Genomic DNA, 20304 nt, shown 5'->3' on the forward strand with positions numbered 1-20304 from the left:
AGATTTTGTAATAGTTTAATGAAAGATTGAATAGAAAGCAAGCAGCATACTTAATCTATTGTTTTTCATCTTCTATTCATTGCATTTGACAAGTTTGGTTGAAAGGTTAAAGCTTTGGCTTTCTGATTTTAATGGTGAAAGCATTCACGTTAAAATATTTTCTAAGTTATAATTTTTAAGTTTGAAATAGAACACTCGGCATCCTCTTTCTCAGTAGGAGCCAAGCTCACTCGGCATCCATTGGTGCCGAGCATTTCCTGTGTGTGTGCCAAGCTCTTCTTGTGCCGAACTCCTCTTTGTGCCAAGCTCACTCGGCACCTGCTGCCTGTCACTCGGCATCTATTGGTGCCGAGCAAATTTTCACTCAGCACATTCAAGTGTCGAGCAAAACTGGCACTCGGCAATTGTGAATGCCGAGTAAAATTTTTAGATTTAGGATTGAATTGTGAATTAAATTTAATTTGTATTTCTCACACAATTTACTGATAATTTACTGATAGAAATAAAGTTTTCTCTACATTCTTTTGCATTGCTATTTGTGATACCACTCCCATCTACAATGCCAATCGTAGGCTTCAATATTTTGCAACATGTCATTGTCTCTGCACTTCTTCTATGTAAAATATATTGTGCCTCATATCTGTTCAAGCCTTTACTGAAAATACAAGCCAACTGTTAATACCTTCTGGCCCACTCTTTCTATATCTGCGCCTTCTCTTGTATAGGAATTCGCAAACCCTCTAGTTTAGCCTACCAAAATTTGCCAGCTTTCATAATTTATATGCAACCCTTAAACATCCATCATCTTTCGTTCATTAATTGAAGAAAAATGTAACGAGTAGAAAAGAAACAACTTTCATTGGTTGAAGAGGAAAGGTTTAATCAGCATCTAACGTTTATCCTGGGCAATAGTTCTCTGCTTTTGGAGGAACTAATAAGAGATTAAGGTGAAATATAACATATAATCCATTGCAATAGAAAGAAGCAATGTAATCTGGCTTTCATGAATAGAGCTATGAATAAAAATTAGGTTTGTTTATGTGCTATAGCACATAGCTCTGTTTCCCTTTATCCTTATGCACTTTTGTGTTTTACAATCTTCAGATATATTAAAGAAAATAGGAATCGTAGTTGAAACTCCAATAATCTGGTGTCAAATGTGCTAACAAAAAGGTCACCAACTATCCCCTAAAATTTCATCACTGTAGCTGTTGTCCATGAAATCTGAGAGCTTTTGATGGATGACCACACATAAGCATTGTGGAAAATATCCTCCCTTTCAGCAGAATACCTGCAGAGTCCTCCATGACTTCTTCGAGTAAACCTAAAAAATACAGTTGTAACAATGAATTGAATCCGCCAAATTCAGGCTAAAACTGAATAGAGAGATATTTGCGCAACAAAAATGATTTGGAAGAATGATGAATAAAATGATTTTAGATGGAACGCATGTAGCATATTAGGGTTTGTGATAATTTGTTTTTTTAAATTGTAGTTCAGACATGTAGACCATCATCCTGGTAGCACTTAAATTATAAATGGCTTTTTGGAAATTTACGTCTTCTTTAGCATTGGGAAACTTTAAATATCTGACAAACTTCTGCAGCTGTTAATTCAGATTAACTTCTATTTGTTTAACGTTGCAGCACATTATTGTTTATTATGTACAAGTATAAAATAAATTCTGAGAAACATAAAAACTAATTTGTAGTGGCAGTGAAGAAAGTTCCTGGACAATAGTTCTCTGCCTGGTAGGTACTAAAAGAAGGTACTTTTTATAATAACTATCATTCTAGCAATACACCTTTACTTCAAACTAACAAACTAAGTACGTGCTTTTTTCCTTTTTAATGTTAAAAGAGTTTTATGTACTCAATTTATTAATTAAAGAATGTCTATTTTTAAAAATTATTCAATATAAAATCTTTATCTCATGGCATTAAAATATAAAATTGAATGAAATAATTTACCTACTTTTTATTTTATCTATAAATCTTATAATAATTATTAATTTGGTTCTATTTTTTTTGAATAATTAGTTGCTATTTTCTACCTTCATATAATGTGGACTATCACCGGATGATCTAATATCGCAACTTTTAATGTTGGCCAGCTGCTGCTAAATTTATATTGTTAGCAGCAGCTGCCAACATTTCTAGTAGCAATTTGTGGAGCTAATGGCCCCAAGATTGTTGATTTTTGCTATGCTACCATAGAAATAGAATGTTAAATTAAAATTTTAATACTAAATATTGTAGATAAATATTCTCATAAAAATAGGAGGCAATAAATAGTCTATAGAGCTTGTCATTTTTTTCAATAATAAGCAGCAGCTGCTTATTCCAGTCCCCTGTTTTTTAAATGTTTAATTTAATATTTTAAGCCGTACCACAAAAATAAGAATATATTCCAAACTATCATTTTTCTACTGTTAGAACACTCGACCTGTTAAATTTAAATTTAAGAACAAATCCTAGTCAGTCTTTGTGAGATGAAACTCTCTCCCTTCATTTGGAGCTACACAGATGTCAGTGCCCTTCGCAGATCTCCCGTGTCAAGCCCTGTTTTTTAAATCCTAAACACCTAAAATTAAAGTTGACCTAATAGAAATAAAACACGTGTTAATTAGATTTTGTAAGAATGAACATAAAATTATTTAAGCCGATAGGTTTCACTCCATGAGAGTCAACGACTGGATTGTTCGGTTTTCCCGGCAGTCTTACGCCAACTGAAAGATTGCGATGTCGGGAAAGCGTATTCTTTGCCAAACAGTCTTCGATCACATGGAGTGCAACGTCAGCGTTCATCGATCCATTCACGTGTCGTGCTGATCAGGAATAAGTGGGAGAGCGGCGACCTCAAGGTCAACCATTTTTCCGTCTCTATAAATCAATAGAAACATCAGTTGTAATAACAGGGATCATTATTGGAATTGTTATTGCTAGATTGGCTACTATTATTTTTGTCCTAATAGGTCTGTGTATTACCGGAATAGGACCAAGGTGACTGCACAAGCCAAAGAACTAAAGAAGAGGAGAATATATTTAATGGATCATTCAACATGGACAAAGTGCACTTTGGCAGAGGCTATAAATGAAACATGCCATATCAAGAAATTTTGATAATCATCTGATCGGCTCTGGCATCTTAAGAAGAGTGTAGTACTGAGGAAATTTGAGAACATCTTGGGGATGACTGCAATGGTATTGAAATTGCGAAAATATGGGGAAAAATAGTTCGGTACGCTAGATCAGAAGCTCTTAAATGATCTCTGGGAATGGCACTGAAGGATTGAAGTGAAGGCAAATGGATGGGAATAAAACCCTTGGAATTAAGTTGCCTGATCTCACTGCTCGGGATTGGAGCAGATGTAAGTGATTTGCAGATGGGAGGAAGTCGCGTGCTGAGCTGGGAAGAAGCATATAGGAACTAGTAAGGAAAAAATACTGACTAATACATATGGTTTTTTTTGTAGAAAACTGGAAAGATCCAAACAACAGCAGAGAAAACAATATCCAATACCCAAAAGATCAACAATATATAAAAGTAAAATACGCTACTCTGCACAAGAACAGAGGATACTCTGTTTTTTTTATTTAATTCAAATTCAGGACCACAATATATGAGCCGCAGACAGCCACAATCTAATTGAGAAATAGCTAATAGCCCAACTCATAATGGCAGCGTAGACGTTATTGAAGGCTACAATCAAGGCAATAATACAGTGCATTGAACATGTAATGATGCAGAGTTCACCGTATTGAAGATATGGTGCAACTTAAGAGTTATTAATTGAACTGAACTTAAACTACTGATTACTAGATTCTAATGCATGGACTACCAGTCAACATGCTCTTTATTAAGAAAGCAAACAAGAAATGAAAATTAGAACTGAAAGCTTTGACGGTGAGAATGAAGTCTTGATCTCATGCCGAATCTACTCATTGTGCTATGCAATGGAGTTGGAGTTGAACGGTAGAGTTGGAGTTGTTAACGGCATCAATTCTTCATACTCCCCTTGGATGCTGAGAGGACTCACAATCTAATCTCTGAGTGTGAGAAATTGATCCTTTGCAACTGCCTTTGTGAAGATGTCTGGGATTTGTTCCTTTGTGTAGATGTACTTCAACTCAACCGCTTTATTTTGTACCAAATCTCTGATGAAATGTTGTTTCAGATCAAAGTGTTTGGTCCTGCTGTGATGAACTGGATTCTTGGCCAATTTAATGGCACTTATGTTGTCACAAAAAATCACAGTAAGCTGAACCTGTATCTCTCCAATTTCTTCAAGAAGCTTTCTAAGCCATAAAGCTTGTGTGCCAGCTGAAGTGACCGCAACATATTTCGCTTCTGTAGAAGAGAGAGCAACCATACTTTGCTTCTTTGAACTCCATGTAATTAAACCAGAACTCAAAGAAAAACAATTACCAGATGTAGATTTTCGATCATCCAAACAACCTCTCCAATCTGAATCACTAAAGCCAACAAGTTCAAACTTATTAGAAGAATAGTGAATGCCAAAATCTACCGTGCTTTTCACATACCTCAAAATTCTCTTAGCTGCCTTCATATGTTCCTCTGATGGATTTTTCATATACCTTGAAACCAATGAAACTGAATAAGCAATATTAGGCCTTGTGTGAGTTAAAAACATCAAACTCCCCACAATGCTCCTGTATGATGTCTCATCAACAATTTCGGCACCATCATCTCTAATAATGTAAATCCATGAGCAATTGGAGTGGAAAGAGGTTTACAATTAGCCATATCAAATGTCTTCAACATATCTTTTGCATACTTTTCTTGACAAATAAAAATTTCATCTTTACCTTGATAAACCTCCATGCCAAGAAAGTACTTCATGAGACCTAAATCTTTCATCTCAAACTCATTCATCATAGCAACTTTAAATTCATCTTTCATCTTTGAACTACTACCCATATATAACAAATCATCAACATACAAACTCACAATGAGAATTTCATTACCTTCTTGTTTGTAGTAAATGGTAGGTTCACTCTTACTTCTTTGAAAGCCATTCTGCTGAAAATGTCCATCTATTCTTGCATACCATGCACGTGGTGCTTGCTTGAGGCCATACAAAACCTTATTCAACTTTTAGACATAATCTTCTTTGCCTTGAATCTCAAAACCTTGTGGCTGTCCCACATATACCTCTTCTTCTAAGTACCCATTCAAGAAGGCACTTTTTACATCCATGTGATGAATACTCCATTTCTTTTGAGTTGCAAGAGAGATTAGCATCCTAATAGTTTCTTGTCTTACTACTGGTGCAAAAGTTTCTTCATAATCAATGCCATACCTTTGAGTGAAACCTTTAGGAACCAATCTTGCCTTGTGTCTTTCAACACTCCCATCACTATTATACTTGATCTTATAGACCCATTTTGTGCCAATCTTTTTCTTCTTATGTGGAAGATCTACAAGCTCCCATGTTTCATTCCTATCAATGGAATCCATCTCTTCATTCATTGCTTGCATCCAAACCTCATTAGAACATGCATCTTCAAAACATGATGGCTCAAAATCAGCTTTAGCAAGTAATGCAAAATTTATTGTCTCACCTATTGGATCTTCTTCATGTGCTTGATTTTGACACCTCTCATAGATATCACTCAATCTTCTTACCTTCTTTGGAGGACTTGAAGATGGACTTGCTCTTGGTATTGGTGACGGGTTTCTTGGTGGGCTTGGTGATCTTGAAATAGATACATTAGCTAGCTGCTCATTATCATTATTAGCAATATCATCATCATCCAAAACTGATTTTGGCTTTCCAACATATTTTTTATGACCATAAACTCCCCCTTCATAAAAAATCACATCTCTTGAAACAACAATCTTATTAGTAATAGGATTTAATAATCTATAAGCTTTGCTTTCCTCACTATAGCCCACAAAAATACATAATTCACTTTTAGCATCTAGCTTTTTCCTATTCTAATCAGGGATGCGAACATAAGCCAAACAACCAAAATTTTTAAAATTATTTACGTTAGGCTTTTTCTCATACCATGCTTCATATGGAGTCATCTCATATAGGGCACTTGTAGGACTCCTGTTGAGAATATATATGGCTGTAGCAACTGAATCAGCCCAATAAGAATTGTTCAAACCCTTGGTTTGTTACATGCTCCTTGCCATTTCTACTATAGTACGATTCTTCCTTTCAGCCACTCCATTCTATTGGGGTGTGTATGCAGTTGTGAGTTGTCTTTTGATCCCATTCATCTCACAAAAATTCTGAAAATCTTTTGAGCAAAACTCTCCTCCACGATCTATTTTCAAACATCTAATTGTGTTCCCTTTCTCATTCTCTACACAAGCTTTAAACCTCTTAAATGTATCAAAGGCTTCATCCTTAGTCTTCAAAAAATACACCCAACACGTGCGTGAGTAATCATCAATAAAAGTAATGAAATATGATGACTTACCCAAGCTTTGTGCTTGCATAGGACCACAAATATCTAAATGAATAAGCTGAAGTGGGTGTTGGGCCCTCCATGCATTGCCTTTTGGAAATGATTCTCTTGCATGCTTCCCTTTTGCATAACCTTCACAAATTTTTTTTATGTTCTTCAACCTTAGGCAATCCAAAAACCAATGCATTTGATGTTAGATTCTTCAAACTATTGAAATTCAAATGGCCATACCTGAGATGCCACAACCAACTTTTGTCCTCATAGGCCATATTGACAAGCTGATTGTCATTTTTACCAAACTTCAAAGGAAACATCCTATTCTTTGTCATAGGAACAATTGTAATCACTTTATTTCTCTGATTCTTATCATAGATAGTACATTTCATGTTCTCAAATACCACTCTATAATTCTTCTCACATAGCTGCCCAACACTCAATAAATTATTCTTTAACTTGGGAGTATAGTAAATATCTTGAACACTTTTCATACCTTCCTTTGTCTAAACATCCATGGCTCCTTTGGCCGCAACATCCACAGTATTGTTATTACCAAGGGTAATATTGGATCTGTAACTATCATCAAGCTTTGAAAATATTTCACTGTTACCAGACATATGGTTAGAGCATCCATAATCCAGATACCAAACATCATTCACATTACTTTCACCTTTCCCATAACACAAAAATAAATTACCCGAGGAAGGATCCTCATCTTGTTGGGCATAATTTGCATTATTGTTACCTGATTTTAGTCTACATTCTCTCTCAAAATTTTCATACTTATTGCAATGATAGCATTGGATGTTCCTTTTATCAAATCTGCCTCTACCTCTTCCTCCTTGAGCACCTCCCCTTCCTCTAGATCTTCTTGAAAAATTCTGATTTTGGCCCCTTCTCGAGCCTTTGTTGTTGTTACTACTGCTACTAGCACCATCGTTCTTTAAAATTTACAATTGGGAAGAAAAAGCCTTCTCATTAACACTGGTAGATGTGTCCCTTATTCTATCCTCATGTGATATAAGAGATCCAACCAATTCATCATACTCCATGGTAGCTAAATTTTTGCTTTCTTCTATGGCAATTACTACAATATTTCATCTTGGGGTTAGAGATCTCAATACCTTTTGTATTATTTGCTCTTGAGCAATAGATTCACCCAAAGTGGCCAGTTTATGAGTCACATATTTCACTCTCACACAGAAATCTCCCACACTCTCTATCTCCTTCATCTTCAAGTTCTCATATTCTCTTTTCAAGGTTTGTAGCTTCACAACCTTGATCTGATCATTGCCATGGCAAGCATCTTTTAGAGTCTTCCAGGCCTCTTTTGCTATCTGTGCATCAACAATTCGAGGAAACAAGCTCTTATCAAGAGCCATCTGAATGTGAAACAATGCCATTGCATTTTTCTTCTCAGCTTCTTTCTTCAATCTTCTGTCATTGGGTTGGAGAGTATTCCAATCTGCAGGCTCTTCATATTCGGATTCAACGATCTCCCAAAAATCTTTCCCAATCAAAAGTGTCTTCATCTTGATTGACCAATATTGGTAATCAACTCCATCAAACTCTAGGATTTGCAAATTGTTTGCCATACTCTTATCTTCTAAACACCTTCAGCTCTGATACCAAATGTAGAAAACTGGAAAGATCCAAATAACAACAGAGAAAACAATATCCAATACCCAAAAGATCAACAATATATAAAAGTAAAATATGCTACTCTGCTCAAGAACAGAGGATACTCTATTTTTTTTATTTAATTCAAATTCAAGATCACAATATATGAGCTGCAAACAACCACAATGTAATTGACACCTTCTTTCTGTGTGTAAAAAGAAATAGCTTATAGCCCAACTCATAATGGTAGTGTAGACATTATTCAAGGCTACAATCAAGGCAATAATACAGTGCATTGAACATGTAATGATGCAGAGTTCACCGTATTGAAGATATGGTGCAACTTAAGAATTATTAATTGAACTGAACTTAAACTACTGATGACTAGATTCTAATGCATGGACTACCAGTCAACACGCTCTTTATTAAGAAAGCAAACAAGAAATGGAAATTAGAACTGAAAGCTTTGACGGTGAGAATGAAGTCTTGATCTCATGCCGAATCTACTCATTGTGATATGCAATGGAGTTGGAGCTGAACAGTAGAGCTGGAGTTGTTAACGGCATCAATTCTTCATATTTTTGATAAATCAACTATGGTTATTATGGTTATTTTCATAGACTGTGCCCAATTCTGCTACATAATTACAGCCAAAGGGTGTAAGTGTTGAGTTTTCCTAAGATTTCGTTTAAAATGTTTATTTTTAAAATATTCAAATTGATAAATATATTGTGCTATTTCATTCATCGAATAATAATAAAAAATTTATTTATTAAAAAGTGCTTTTCATTTTCTTTATTAAAATTTTAATATTATATTGTACGTAAACTTTTAAACATAAAATATTATAAAACTAAATTGAATACATATATTTTCTCATTATTTGCACACATAATGTGGTAACTAGTTGTGGTATTGGCTTGTTACTTTCTTCTTAAAGAACTCACTGACTTAGTGCTTACAAAGGACATAGCCAACAAGAATTATTACCCACTTCCTCCTGAAGATTTCAATTGCTTTTAGTCTTTGTAATATTCTGATAATCATAATATAGATTGGGGAGAAATGCAATATGGAACAAAATTCCAATAAAAATATTTTGAATCTAAAATACATTGACTTAATTTACTAGTGAAGATAGTAACATAGTGCCTATTTTCTGCCTATTTATTTAATAGGGCCTAATTACAAATAAAATAATTTTTTTAGACTTTATGACAATTTGAAGACTTTCAATTTTATTAATTTTAGAATTCTTTAATCAAATTACTTTTTAAAAAGTCATTCAACTACTAGAATAAAAAGTTAGGTATAAACTTCACTGTACACAACAACTTCGCCACAAAACAATCTAAATGTCAAAATGTGTCATTAAAATGAAAAGAAAAGTGTTAAGTTCTTTTTAAAAGTCAACTTAAATTTATTAATTTTCAAATGTTCTCTAGATGTTATTATTATTGATTAGGCTAGAATTCATTGAAGAAGAAATCCAAAACTCTTAAATATTCAATTCAAATTAGCTCAAAAATAAGAATGAAAGAACAAGAGATTAACTTTGGAAATAACAATAAAATTTTAAAAACTTGAACTTCCTTAACTATTTTAGGTATCTAAAAGAAAAAAGATAAATATATCTAAGATTCAAAAATGCACAAACCAACTAATTTTCACATAAATCCTATAGATATAAGTAAAATAAATATAAATGAAAATATTTTTGTAATTCAATATTGATAAATATAAGCTAAAAATAACCTTACCTCCTCTTAACGCATTCATTTTTTTGGTACACTTTGTCAATTATTTGTCACAATTTCTCTTATTTTTATTCATGAGAGCAATTATCAAAATGACAATGGAGAAAGAAATAAAAATTGAGACAAAAGGATATATGGAAGATGAAATATTGATAAAATGAGATAGAGATTCAAGTAAACATATACACAGAGAAAAAGAGAGAATTTTGAAATATCTATTTAAAAAGCTAGGTTTTCATTTCATATAGGAAATGGTAAAGAGATAGGGAGATATAAGTAGAGATGGGGGAGGGATGAATAACATAAAGAAGTGAAAAGATCGACTAAGATAAAAATAAGGAGAGAAACATAAAAAGAAAGAAGCTAAGAGAGAGAGAAATAGAGATCAAAATCAAATACGAAATTGGTGGATGATTATGAATGGAGGGAAATAGAGAAAGGAAATAAGAGGAGAGGGAGGAGACATATTTTGATTCTAACATTTATATTTGTTTATTTTATATATTTAATTATAATAAAGAAGAAAATATAAAATAGGGTGCATAGACAAGTTTTAAAAAAATCTATTTTAAGGTTACATTATTTAATTACAATATCCTTCTGATTCATAATGATTAACTCATAATTACTAACTAAATATTAGATAGAAATTCAATTGAAGAATATACAAAATTTAAATAAAAAATTTACATTTTACTTGATCAAATCTAAAAAATTTCAACCATCTAATATGCAAGGCATTACAAATTATGCCATCAAATTGTAGAAATATGTACTCACAACATTATCTATCATTTTTTCTACCATAGACAATGACAATGATAGTGAAAGATCCTCCTTTCTAATTGTCAATATCCTCCTCTATAGAAAAAAAATTAATTATTTTGTCGATATAGAACAATAAAGACTATGATCAAGATTTCCACAATAATAATAGACGGAAAACAATGAATATATATAATACTATAGGCATAATCCTTGCACTTTTCAAAGGTGCAATTTGACATTCCAACAGTCTTAAGCTAGAAAAGCAGTATCTGGCAATGGCTTAAAAAATTTGTCCCAGCACATGGTCACACTAGTTATCAGGAAACTTCATTCATTTTCGTAGATCCTCCATGGCGTCCGGTGGAACCATGTTAGATTCGAAGACTCTATCTGCTGACGAACAACTGGAGCAATAGAAGTTGCTACCATCATTTTTGTCGTCAGAGTAACTGGAGTGACTAGCATTATCCTTTGTAGATGAATAGCAAGACAATCAGGCCGATGATTCCTGGTCCACATTAATGGGCTTGTTGTTAGATAACAAAATTTTGTGTAACTCCATCTACAGACGGCCCATCGATATTTTAATGAGTCATTGTACATTGATGAGTTGGGGAATGTTGGTGCCACCAGAAGACAAATGTTCCATGATGTGTTGGAGTTTATCGACCGCATCCATGTACATGCTCACTTCTTCTGTAGTGCTCTAAAAGAGCATTTTGCTTCTTTTGTTTGTGTCCCATTTGGAAATCAATATCTCTGTTGTGACTAACTTTTCTTCCATATCTTCAAAATTCTTGTCATGTATTGTAACCACATCACTGATCATATTCTTGGAAGCCCTTAGATATTCTTCAATATGATTTGTTTACACTGATCTAAATTCATCCTTCTCCTGCTACATGATTGATATTTGAAGTTTACAATGACAATAGTTCCATAATTCGAGAAGGGTGAAGAAATCAAAGTGATTCTTGCAATTAAAAGAGCTCATTTCCTGCCCAACATTACTCTAAAAGTTACTGAAGAAGTCCCTTTGGGATTTATAGAAAGTGTAACACAAAAAATATTGAATAAAATACAATTGTATGACTTTGTCCGTACAACTATGTTGACCAGTCAGAAACTATTTTTAGGTAATGTTAGTGTAGCATGCGGTCATAATTATATTGATTAACACATTGTGTGAGATAGTGGAGATGATCGAGAGGAAATATGCTAGGGGAAGGTTAGTTGTTTGTGTTTTTATTAAAATGTTTTTGTCGCACGCTTAACAATCATGATGAACATTTTCTTCCTGTCTTTTAAAGTAATGTGAGACTTTCTACTTGTAAAATGTAAAATTCAACAATAATGTGTCTGAATTAATGTCATCTAGAAATATGCATGGAAACCATTTGTCATTGTAGTTATTTCAATCTTGTTTGCTAGTTTACTCTTCACAACTTTATTGGAGGCCTTAGCTCTATGAAGAGCTTTGACTTTACACTCAATTAATTATACAATAGAATTCTAGACTTGCGAAGCTTACTAACTATCTCGAAGCAAGGGCTTTGTTCTGATTGTAAGAGTTGTTTGCTTTCTGTTCATAAGTTTGATGTGCCATTTTTTGTGAATAATTGATTTGGCATCAAGGATGCATATATATATATATATATATATATATATATATATATATATATATATATATAATCTAAACTATCTTAGACTTGTATATGTATATCTATTTGAATTTTTATCTCTATTTAACAAAATTAAATCTATTAAACAATTCACTATGTCCTAATACATGTTATAGAATTCTACTAGGTATGTTTACTTGTTACTTACAAGAAATCAAATAAAAAATGCTTATCTATAAGGTTAAAAAAAGAACATTTGATTCTATATAAGTATATCAATAAATAAATAACTTTATAATTGAAATGATTAAAAATTGATTTGGCTAAAGCATATATATCATTTAATATAAGTTCTCATACTCTCACTTTTAATAAGAAGTTGAAAGGTTCATATTAAATTCATTAGTAGTTGAATCATATTATAAAGAATGAGAATGAGAATATGCCTAATGTAAATTTAACAATAGAAATGACCATCGATCCTAAATTTATTCAAGAATGCACAACCTATAACATGTAATAAAATATCTTCTCATGTATTTTAAGATTTTAAATAGAATATAATTACTTCATAAATGTATACAATTACTTACTTGGTGAAGTTAACTATTATGCCCTCACTTAAACAACAAAATTAGAAACTTTGAGTAATCAGTCTAAATGGGCTAGGATTAATGGAGCCATGGCTAGAAAACCAACTAAACAATAAGTTTTATAAAGAAAATGATTGAAATATAAACCATTCTCCAAAAAAATGTGTTTTAGTTTGATGTTTGTTAGTCCTCTACATGTATTAAAGCATTTGAAGTTTTGACCAATTAATAAATGATAGAACAAAGAGAAAATGTTCCACTCAAGTTAACATTTCACCTGACTGATAAATTACAATGTGGCTTTGAAGGAATTTTACTTCACTTTGATTGGATTTCATGGATCACTATAGGAAACACCACTCTATAGGTCATGAGGCTCTCTTGTCCAAATAAATGTGTATTCTTTTTTTATACAAGCACAAATTGGAACATTTTCTCCTAATGAGCCTATCTTGATTGGGCCCAGATTCATTAAATTCAACATTAAAAAAAATTATAGCAGCGTAAGATTCCAAAGAAAAAGTTGAAGGCACAAGAAAATCAAGTTCTTCATATCCTTGTGCTCTGTGGCATCCTGATTCATTAAATATAGGGCACAATTCTTTGAAGCATATTCCTCCATTGATACTATATAAACCCGAGGTCTCTCATTTGAAACAAAAATAGTAAAGCTTAGAATGAAGATAGTAATGATCCAAGATGCAATAGTTACTAACAATTGTTTTACACCTAGATTACTAATAAGAATTTTGTTTTCATAATTTCTTTTTGGCTTTACGACATAATCAAGTGCTTGTTGAAGAAATTAAAAAATCTTATATTGTAGATTAAAAAAACTTGAATAAGTAGATATCTAAGTCACTTTTAGTACATAAAGAAAATATTATTTTTGGAATTACAAATGGGAAACATATACTTCTAAGTGGGCGTGTGAATCAAAAGTTCAAACTTTAGCTATTAAAACCTTCACAATTCATTAGATGGATGTAACATATGAACTAGAAATAACATGAAAAGTAAATGCATCTAACACATGTAAGCTATCGAACACACACACTTAACACTAGATATGATTACTTAGAAACCCTCCAAAGAGAAGGTAAAACTAGGGTGGCGATGACACCCATAAATCTTCACTAATACAACAATTAAGTGTAGCCAGTTAAGGTTACAATGATTTGACCATGAAATATCATTTGCCCTATGAAAGACCTAAACTGTTAGAGGCTTACAAAGACTATTAAGTCCCACCTTGTTAGAGGATTTCAACACCCTATTAGAAGTGTGCCTGGCTAAAGGACTTTAGAGCATCCACTTGGAATGTCACCCTATTAAAGAATTTACAAAAGTTTATTAGATCTACTCCACCTAAGAGATTTAACTAAAATCACTTGCTATAATGTTTCAACATAGATCTTATGATTGCCTCTAGTTACCTGATTAAAGATCAAATCCGTATAGTGTCCTTCTTGATCCTCTCTAATATGATATAATAATTGTTGTATCCTTCTATTCTTTGTTCTCCTCCAACTGATTCTACAATTAACTCTCACTACTAAGTCACCTTGAAATGCTTTTTAAATAAATTCAATATTCACCCCTTGTTACCTCTTGTAACATTATCTCATGCACTTTCTATTCATTCACTCTCTCTGATTGTTGGGACTTCATCTTCCTTATAAAGACTTTCATGGCTTAGGGTTAGGTATGAATCTACAATTGAGATTCATTCTTTCTTCCTCTCACTCCTTCCTATTTTTTGATTGGTTGCATGCAAACACATAGGGATTCTAAAAATAGATTTGTCCTTATCTTTAAAGAATTGAAATCTTACCTTATGTCAGCTTGAAAAAAGTTTACATAGTTATTTGTGAAATCACAAACAAATATGTCCAATCTATGTTACTTGACACTTTAAATTACTGATTCTCAACACATACTATAATTCTATTTCTGACTTGGCACCTAAACTACTTGGCATCTAATGTTTACTCAGCACTTGAACTGTTTGACATCTACTATTCACTCGACACTTGAGGTTACTTGGCACATGAGTGACTCAACACTCATTGCAACTTGGCATAGTCTTGTATTTAGATGTTATACTCGACATGTATTACTAGTTTGTCATAAACTAAGTAAATTTCTTAAGTGTGTTGACACTCAATTGTCAAAACTAATCTAAGATCAACAATATCCCCGTTTGACATGAGTGTCAAAAAAACTTAACTGTACATAATCAATCTAATCTTCTTTAGTACAATATATTCACAACTCAGCTTATATACAAAATTCCAAAATTTCAAAATTTTGTAATAACCTATATACCTCAAATTTATAACTTCCCTCACGTTAATGTGTCTAATCTGTATCAACAATCTATTCTCCATTTTGAGTGGGTTTGTCTCTCCTAATAGATACTCTTTTCCTTCAATGTACTTGCAACTGCTACTATGTCATGTAATATGCTCTATTTCTATTCTATTTTGATGTATCTTTCTCCTTTATTTATTCTATTTTCTCCCCCTTTCATTTCTCTCTTCTTGATTTATCTGTTCCTTTTCTTACTTCCTATTTTTCTTTTTCTTTTTACTCTCCCCCTTTGATTATTTTGGTTTATCTGGACACCTTTCTCTTTTATTTCTCTCCCTCTTGTTTGTTTATCTCCCCCTTTTTGACACTTATGTCAAAGAGTCTATACACTTAGAGTGTATTTTTCCAAAAAAGGATTTGTGGACCTCCATAATTATCTTCAAAATTGCATCCTTGTTGTCACATGCAACATCCAATGACTAGAGTTGGATTGCCAGCTTGACTGCTAGGTGAAATAGTCCATCTAATGTAGAAAGATGAGGATCTTTCTTTAATAAAGCTTTTGCATATCCTACCTCTTTATGGAGTATTCCCATATGTGGGGCGAGGGAGGCTTGAATTTGTGTCAAATTAGCTCTTATATTAACCTCTTCTATTGTTAACACAACTATTTTACTTTGTGATTGAAGTAATGTGTGAAAATGCTTCTCACTCTAAGCTAGGTTTTGAGGTAGTTGCATACTTGATACATTGAGATTTCTCTCCAGACTCAAAATTCTATGTCTTGTTTCTTGAGTGAAGAGTGTTAGATCACATAATTTTGTGTATAATGAGAAAATATTCTCTATTACTTTCTTCATATCTTTATCCTTTGCAGTTAGTGCAACTCGAGGGAGTGAAATCTTTCTAGATTTTTTTTTCATTTACTTTATTCTAGAATTTCTTCTCTGACCACTCAAGAAGTTTTACACTTGTGTCAATATCTTCATTATTGACCTTCTCAACAATTTTTGAAAATTGTTCCAATAGAGGCCTTTTTTCTTTAGGTGTAGGTAGGATGAATGCATTTAAGAAGATTTCTTTGATGTCTTGTAACACTTTCCTTTTCCTAAATTCCTTTCTGATTATTTCTTGATGTTTCTTCTTTTCTAAAGCTTGTTGCAACATGTTTATTTGTTCTAGTGTTATTGTTTCATAATCAAACTGAGGTATCACTATTTCTTCATCTAAAGTGACATCACTATAGTGAGTTACCTTATCAACTTTTGTAAAGCATGATCTTGGCACTAAAATCTGCAATGGTATAGCCTCTGTGCTTAGCTTCTAAATTTTTTTTGTAGGAGTGCTTGATGTTGATAATGTTACCAATTATTTAATAGCTTATTGCACCTTCTCCTTTGTTTTATCCTTGCTCTCTTTAGATTTACTCCCATCAATCACAATGATTTGAGTTGCACCTTGTGGTTGTGCTATAGGTATAGATGTGTTTATCTATCTTATTTACTCTTTTGTTTTTTCCTTTTACTCTTCTTTGGTAGTCCACCCCTACTCAATTGTGTCTTTTTTGACACTTGTGTCAACCATGATAGATGTATCTTTAGTTGTTTGGATCAAGGGTTGAACACTAGTAGCTAAAGGGATGGCAGAAGGTGGTTCTTGTGTGTTCACCTTATCCCTTGTGTTGTCAGCTACTACCTTTTGAAGTTCTTCTACACTGACCAATACTATATTTTCACACAATCTTTCTTGCAGTGTGTTGGTAAACAAATTTGTTCTTCTTTGATTATGACTCTTGAATGCCCAAATTATGAACAATATCTAATTACAAATAGTTGAAAAGCCACTTATGGATAGATTGGCTTTTCTCTAAATTTATAGGTATAGCTCCCTATGCTAAATTTGCAATGAATTATGTTTTATTTCTAAAACTAATATGGGGGTGTGTTCTTGACTCAAGAACAAAAGAGGTATAATCGAACCAAACCTAAACGGGATCTAATCTAGGCAGATAAAGGTTTCTGAAGAATGGATTAAGTTCATGAACCCACACATCTTATGAACTCACAAAGCTTAATGACTTGAAATAGCATAACAACTAATAATAAACTAAATTAACTAGGATTTGAACTATAGAGAAGAAGAAGTTAACTGAAAGGAAAAAAAATTAAGAGATTCCTCTTTGAACATGTGATGAAACTACTTATCACATTTTTTCACTATCTTGAAATAGGAGTATGAAACTCCATTCTTTCCTTTCTTGAATCCAAATAAAAGAGGAAACATATAACTAAAAACTAATAGAAATGGAATAGAAAATAGTTGATACAAAATACCATTCAATTGACACTACAACATCAAGTACTTAACACCAAAAATTCACTGACCTTTTATTAATCTTTCAATTTCATACATATAGGATTCTGAGATAACCATTATAATAGAAGTTCAATCGATTCATCTACTCTAAGAATGACAAATGGAAAGAAACCAATTTTTCATATTACAATAATTACATAAGAAAGTCAAAAAGGGGGCAGAATGTGAATCACATCATCTTCATCCCCTTTTCTGCTTTTCTTCTTTAGGCCTTAACAACAACTATGATTGGGATTAGCTCTTCATGCATACGCATGTGTAATTTGGTGTATCTCAAGAGCCACTTCGAACGCTCCCTTACCAAGTCCTTCACAACATTCAATTGATTTTGAAATTCCTCTATGGCCATGTGTATGCATCCACTAAGTTTCTAGAGTTTTGCAACTCTATTTTGATTACTGGAAGACACATCAGTTAGACTATCTAAGAATTTGGAGAAATTCTCCTTCATGATGTTTATTCCAATGAGTGTTTTCCCTTGGCCACTAGTTTGTGAATCTATATGTATCCCCCTCATGAGTTCAAATCCTTTGTCTTGGGTCTTCTTCACTTTATCCTCTATTTCATTAAGTCCTTTTCCTGCTAATAGGTTCATTTCTAACTTGGACTGCATGCTCTAAAGCCATTCAAATAGAGGTTCATCTCCCTTTGGCAAGATTTTTGCTTCAATGGCTTCCTTTTTCTTCATTTAAATGATCATGTTTAGAAGATAGATACAATCATCACTCTTCGTTCTTTCTCCAGCCAAAGTACTACTATTTGCTAAGATTTTATCTTTCTCTATTTCTAATCTTAAGATAACATTGCCAATTTGTTCTATAATAGAGGCTCCCTCTAATTTGAGCTACCCAAACTAGTCTTTACCAATTTGGCCAAAGTACCTATTTTCTTGAAGTTGAGATATAAGGGCTTGAACTTTAGTAGTAGTAGGATTTCTTGTTACTGGTACTCCACAGATAGTTGCCAATGGAGTGACCAATTTTTTGATGAACTTGTTCAACTCTTCTATCTCAGCCTTCATCCTAACTTTTAATAACTTTAGGCTTTCCAATTGTCCCTCAATTACTTCATTGGTTGACTTCCACAAGCTAACCTTGGTGTCATGGCTAGCTTCTCCAAGGTCCATCGAGTTTAGAGTAAAATCATCAGTAGTCATATCTTCAATTCTTCCTTCTTTGTTAGGCTTGGCTATCTCCATTGTTAGGTGCCTTGTTTTTGGATCTTGCCCAAGTATAGATAAGGTTTTCTACTTCTTCACCTTGGTTAATGTAGATCTAGAACAAACTATGAGGGATATGGTATCCTTGGCAAAGGTGCTTTCATCTTTCCTTTTTCTCTTTCTCTCCAAAGTATCCTCTAACCACGAATCAATTTCTATAACCTTGGAGGCCATCCCAAGTGCTTCTATGATAAACATCTTCTTCTTGACTAGAGTGATTATCATTGCAGTTGAAGAGAAGGGATTCTTTGGAGCCTGAGAAATGAGTTTGGAAGAGCTCTATCCTTTCTCCACCTCTAAGGTTTTCTTTGTTGCCTTATAAGATTTAATAGACTCACTACTACTGCTCTTTCCATCTCCCAAATCAACTATCTAGACTAGGGAGCCACTTGGTTGTAGAAGTCTAGCAGTTATTGGTAGAACTAGGCTATGATGAGGTGAGGGAACTAGGGTGACATGAGGAGAGGGGACTAGTGTAACATGATGAGAGGGAACTGAGGTAACAACACTATCCTTTGGCTCATCTATCTTCTTCTCTTCAACACCAGTTTGGATTCCAATAACTAGGAGGGAACCATCATGACAAGTCTTAGCTATGGGGATGCTCTTATTTAGAGGTTGGTCACCTCCTCTCGAAGGTTGAGTTGGTCCTTGAGTGGTAGCTAATGTTACACCTCGTGTAGCACTCTAGGAGGAAGAGGGAGTTGTAACTACTGGGGAAGCTTGAGTGATTGTGCCATTAATCTGGCTTCTTTTGGCTGTCCATTTGACCCATTTCCCAGTTCTTTTGATGATTCAGGCCATAATAGTGTCTAAATCTTCCTTAGCACCTTGATAAGGCTCCAAATTGATAAGAGCATTTCTTAACTTAGTCAGATATGTATTACTATACATATATTGCCCATTATCCTCCAATCCTTCAACATTAAGATTGATATTATATGGTTTTATTCACTCTACTGTGAGCCTGGAAAAAGCACAATCTTGACTTTCAAATTCATCTTTACAATTTTCCCAATAGTCTTCAATAGTGATAATGTGTTTGATCACACTCCCAATCTGCAACACCTAGCATATCCATATAGATCAAACATAGGTCTCAAGAACTCATACATCTCCAATTTGTATTTCATCTCAAACACTTTGAGCATATTCTTTGCATCACATCTAGACTCGTAACGGTAAGCTCCTACTTTTTAAGGAACTCATATCCCTTCTTCTTCAAGCTTTCGCTTAGCACATTCACTTAGACCACCTGCCTCACAATCTCTATCGGTACGATCATGTCACATGGATACTTGGGAAACTTTAGGGGGAATCCATCGAAAGTTGCAATATGAAAATATTGGAAGGATGAGAACTGGATAAAATAGCTTTTGAATTGACTAATAGCTACCATTGCCTCCAGACTAAATCTCCTCTCCGGGCATCCATGGAGTTCCTTGCAAATTATCATAGTGAATGCATCATTAATTTTGACATACTCTGCATAACTATTTTGTAATTACAAACATGGATAGAACTCATAACACTTCACATCATCAAGAAATTTTTCTATTCTTGAAAGGCCTAACAATAATTGTAGAGATGCTACAA

This window comes from Cupressus sempervirens, chromosome 8, assembly GCF_028749045.1.
Source record: "Cupressus sempervirens isolate cs-2001-9-10 chromosome 8, ASM2874904v1, whole genome shotgun sequence".
NCBI classification, from domain to species: domain Eukaryota; kingdom Viridiplantae; phylum Streptophyta; class Pinopsida; order Cupressales; family Cupressaceae; genus Cupressus; species Cupressus sempervirens.